The sequence below is a fragment of the Nothoprocta perdicaria genome, unplaced genomic scaffold, assembly GCF_003342845.1.
Source record: "Nothoprocta perdicaria isolate Ctin4 unplaced genomic scaffold, notPer1 scaffold_352, whole genome shotgun sequence".
In the NCBI taxonomy this organism is placed as follows: Eukaryota; Metazoa; Chordata; class Aves; order Tinamiformes; family Tinamidae; genus Nothoprocta; species Nothoprocta perdicaria.
In genome coordinates this window covers 459,126-464,553 of record NW_020455591.1, presented here as the reverse complement: position 1 = coordinate 464,553, position 5,428 = coordinate 459,126, and positions in this window count along the sequence as shown.

Below are 5,428 nucleotides of genomic sequence, written 5' to 3'. Positions count from 1 at the left end.
TTCAAAAGTGGCAAATATTATTCGTAAGCACAGCCTTTCTAGAGGCCAATTGCCCTTGGGGCTCCTGAGTCTCCAACTAGCTGGCAAAACCAAGCAGAGCTCTCTATGTGCAACTCAGTAGCATTTTTATCTGCAAGCCAAGCATACATGAAAATAAAACTCAGTGCCAGGCAAGTAAGTAAAGGCTGACAGTATTTAATTTCACATTTACAGATCAACCAGATTTACGTAACTGAAAGTCTCTTTATGCTTGAAACTGAGTCCCGTAAGTGGGTCTGTCACAAGCTTCCTGCTGGCAGGGGGAGGATCTCACCACGTGTTATGCCACTTCTTGTTCAGAAAGCTACAGACCCTTCAGCATTTTCTCAGCAGGATCTTTGTGTCTTATGCATCATAAATGTTCCAGGACTTTTATTTAAACTGCAGTGATTTCATGCAATGCTTGAAAGCAAAACCTTTCTTTGAATGACATTCCAACCCTCTCACAGAGCACCCTGAGTCTTACGGCTTTACATGGCCAGCAGCGGATTAATCAGATTTACCCAAGCTATCCTATTCCTATAGCGCTGGAATTGCTTACGTGAGTAAACATTCACTGAATGTGGGAAGTCCTGTCAAGACACAACCTGCAGCTCTGAAGTCTCCAGACTTGTCCATTCCTCCTTCGATGACTCCGGTCCTGAGCGTGGGGCAGCACTTCCCTGGCTATGTCCAAATTCCACATTTGCTGCTAATCTCATCTATGGTCTTGCATGGGCGGAGGGTTCACTAATATAACCCTGAATCGGGATGGGGAGAGGAAGAGACTTGATTGATGCCTATGTGCAGGCATGCACACTGTTGGGTATAGGCACCGAGCAACCTGTGAGCAAGATTTGCTCTAGTTCAGACAGGTGCAGAATTGTCCTCTTCGATTCTGGTGCTCCTAGCACATAGGCAAGAAAACARTTTGGAGCTGGCTGAGAAGGGGTGGATAATACAAATGGCAAAGAGACCACTTTGGGAACAGTAATTCAGCTGTGAAAGCCTAACAAATCAGAGAAGTAATGGTAAGAGTAAAAAAAAGTAAAAGTAAGAGATTTGTTTTTACAATAGCAGCATATGAGAAAASCCTCTACAAAACAGTAACACACTAGGTTATCATTTCAAACTACAAGACATTGCTTAAAGAAGCTGGCAGGAGGCTCAATAGTCATCGTCTATAGCAGTCCAAGCTCCTTCAGTAAAAGCAAAGACACAGTTATTAAATTTCTTTAAAAAATAAAAGGKCTTCTAGGGAGATTAATTTTCATTTCAGCCAGGTAATCATTTCATAAACATGCCTGTGTGATTTAAGACAAGCTGGCTCTGTTCTTCTTTGAATTGTGCATGAATTTATCTGCAAATTTCCTACTTTTCATAAATAAAACCAATTTTTATTGTTTTAACAAAGAAGATTTAAACAGTAATGTTTATCCAGAATGCCACTCGTTCCCACGCTGAACTGAGTTTCCCTGTAATAAATGTACATTTATCAAGGATATATAGAATACAGCTGAGGACTCAACTTTAATGGTTTTTGGTGGATTGAGTTGTTGCTGCAGCTGATATGTTTAAGGCTGCTGTGATGATGAAATACATGAATACATGAAATACATGTGGCTGAAATGAAACTCTTCATTCCCATTATGAGCCTCTATCTRCACAAAGCATAGTAAATCCCAGAAKATCTGATATCTTCTTCATAAGCATTTTAGGTTAATTAGTCAATGCCATTTAAGGCTGATCTATGAGTCTTCTGCTCACTTGTATAATGAATGCTCAAATGCAAAGGTTTTGAGCAACAAATATTTTCTTGAAGGGCTAGATGAGCATTTGTAAGGATTCAGTATTCAACTAATCATATCCCTCACCTTTTAACACGGATAGGGCCTTTTACAGCAGGGAGGGAAGCTGGGGAGCAGTGCCCCAAGGTGCTGTGCATCTCTTGACAGGTTCTGAACATCTTCAGCTCTTTAAACTTGCTGTGGAAGTGCTCAAGCTTTGCAATCTCTGAAGCTTTATGTTCTTCTGAGTAACCATATTTGTAAGAAACAACTCTTAGAGCTRTACTAGCAGCAGTGGATTATTCTGTTATTATGGAGGTACCAACAGAGAAGTACCAGAAAAAAACCCATCCCAGTTGTAGGTTGACTGTTAACAGACCCCTTGTATTTCTGAGGATGTCAGATCTTGAGGAAAACACAAGCAAATATTTAAGTGCTGTCTTTGCTTCTTCCTGTCAAAATTTGCCCCTTCCATAACCAGATCTTCATATTCTTCCCACTATACTGTGCTGTCTCACAAGGAGGGGAAAGCGATGTATATCTCCTGGAGCTTTAGGTAAACTGTGCTGTCAGCTGAGGAGCAAACTAGAGAAGATGAGAGGGGATGATAAGTTCAACCAATAGAATAAGAYGAAATATTTAGAACCCAGAAAAGATGAAGCAAAAGTGAAGGAGAAAAGTATTCTTCCTGGCTCCTAAACTCTAGAAAGATGAAAGTCTCCATTGTCAGGATATGGATACAAAGTCTGCCTGGGTTTTGAGAACCGATATATGGAAAGAAAAAGCTTTTCAATACATAGATCACAGCTAGAGCATGTCAAAATAAAACAAAACAAGACAAACATGTTTTAGTAAAAATCTTGGAAATGTCTTTTATTTGGAATAAATCCACCATTCACTCTTCCTAGCTTCCCTGTTTTAAAACATCTATTTTACTTGTTTTGGGGGTGGCTTTGCTTGTTAACTGCTTTTGCCCCCAAATGCTGGATTATATAGTTCTCTGTGCTAACTGTAAACACCTTCAGCAATTCAGTAAATAAATCATGTGTTCACTGCTGCTGATTCTAGGTAAGGACAGCCCTGAAGATGAGAAAGAGTGTTACATAAATGTCTAGTGTACATAGCAACACGGAGAAGAGAGCGGCTGCTGCATCGCTTTCGGTGCACCAGGCACACATTAAAATTCTGTCAYTGCAAGGGCATGTTGCTCGTCTCATACTCTGCAACCCTGGGGAAGAAATTTGGATGAGAGGTGGGGGAGGAAGAGTAAGAACTTCCTCATTGTGTTATGGCAAAAAATATATTCATTGACAGCAGGGCATTTCTTTTGATTTCAAAAGAGCGTGTCATTTCTTTTGCAGGGGTGACAAATTCTCTCCCAGTGCTGCGTAGTGATATTTGCGTGTTTGAAATGTAGCGAGTTGCTTCTGAGCTGAATAAATAAGACCTCCAAGCCTTTTCTGAGAGAAATGCAAAATATCAGAGAGCACAGACTGGACTGTGTCCTGAGCTGCACTCCGTGCTGTCTGTTTAGGGATGCTGCACAGGAAGCTCTGAAAGCTGCTGGGAAGAGGCAGGGATTAGGGCAAAGAGAAAAACAACTGTTTGAGGAGAAACACAGCAGCAATACATGATCTGCAGGCAGAAAGAAGCTGTGTTGTAACATTGCCCATCTTGTCTGTGGTGCTGAGTCAGAGTATCCTGAAAGTTCATTTGGGCAGCAGGGAAAGTTGGGGGCTCCCAGACTACACCTGCAAGGTGAGATGAAAGCAGGTTTGAACACAGCTGGTCCATCACCAGTTGTGTCATTAGCTGAGGGTAGAACAACGCTCTTTGATTTTCTATGGCTTTGTAGAAACACGTTCTTCAGACACTGGGGAGCAAGGTATGATATTGTGCCCCATTAGGCGTGAGATACTTGAAAACATGTAGCATCCTGCACCTCACAGAGCAGATAAGGATGATAAATGACAAGTTCTCCCAGAAAATGGATATACCCTGACCACAACCCCACTGTTGTCACAAGAAATAAATGGCAAAACCTGGGCTTTGAAAATAAAAGTGCTGCATTTTACATTTATTATGACAGAACATATTAAATTGGGTGTTAATAACATATCTACTAAAACTGTGAAGTGTCACCCAAGGAATTATTCTTTTTGCTTGCCTAAAAAATTGCTCAATCTATGACTATTGAAAAATAAATAAAAAAAAATATTATGCCCCCAGAAAGGGCTTAGAAWAGTGCGGCTGAGATTTGCTGAAGTTCTGCATCTCTCAGGGAAGGATTATTGTTGCATTGGTGCTGTCATTGGTGCTGTCATTGATTTCCATCTTATCTGCTCATACTCCACAGAAGACTAGTGGGAGCTTTTAGCTCCACTTGTTCCTTTCAGTACTCCCAGTCTTCWTCTGGAAATATTCTTTGGCCTCTGGATCACTGGAAAACATGTGTCTTGTTAAATAAAGCTGTACATGGAGATGGCATGGAAAGAAAACTGCAGCTTCTGTGTGTCATATTATCTGCCTTTTCTGCTTTTGCTCCTCAACCTCAATAGCACATGTTACATCAAAAGGCTTCTCTCACCTTCAGCTTCCTTTGACTCTGGAAAATGCCACTTCTGGAAATGCAGAAATATTTATGCTTAGTCAAATCATATACCAGATTTTTTGCTGATTCTAATATACTGGTAATGGTCCAGTGATGTTTTTCTGGTCTCTTTGATGATCTGTAGGCAAGTTGATCAGGTCCAAGACCCAGTGRTGCTTTTTAGAATGAGAGGAGGGGTCCTTCCACAAGGACAACTCTATATGAAATGTGGAAGACTCAGAGTGTCTAAATTTATGTCATACAAATGCATGAGAATGAGGATTCAAATTCTGCGACACTCAGATCCTTTGAAACCGTCATCAAAATTAAGTTATGTTTCTGCTCTCACACTGGGGCATTTCAGGACAGCCCGCAGTGATGGAAAGGGTTACTTGTTTCAATTACATTCTCTATTTCCATGCAGCCCCTYGTTTATCAACTGCGTATAAATTCTTCTTTCCCTGATTAAATATTTCTTCGCCTGGTTTCTTTGCTTCAGGGAGCTTGAGAGCTCATTGTTTGTAAAGAGAAGGAAGAAGGATTGGGCTGTTAAGCAGACAGCTCCCAACACATATGTTCTGCTCTGCGTCTTTGCAAAGGAGACACTTACGCTGCTAGAAAGGCAGAGTTTTCACTGACATTCAGATGCAACAAAGAGGTTCTTCTAGGATTTATGTGTTGGAAGCTYTGGGCTTCTTAATTATGTTATTGCTGTTGGTTTTGCTTTTTTATCTATGAAATAAGAAGCCTTTGCTTGTCTGTGCCAGGTTAAGAAATCCTGGTTATGAAATCCCACTGAGCTTTTCATTCCCTGTGTTTCTTCCAGTCAATTTCAAGAGCAAATTTGATGAGGCACATTTAGGTAAGATTTGCTTTCCTTGATTGGTCTGTGCAAATTTAGGAGAAAAGTCAYAATGATGGGATTTTTTCCTCAAACTGCTTGATATCCAGAAGGGTATTTAAACTGGACTAGCTAACAACTATATAGATTCCATAATCTAAATAGAGTTTTTGTTATTTAATATATATATAT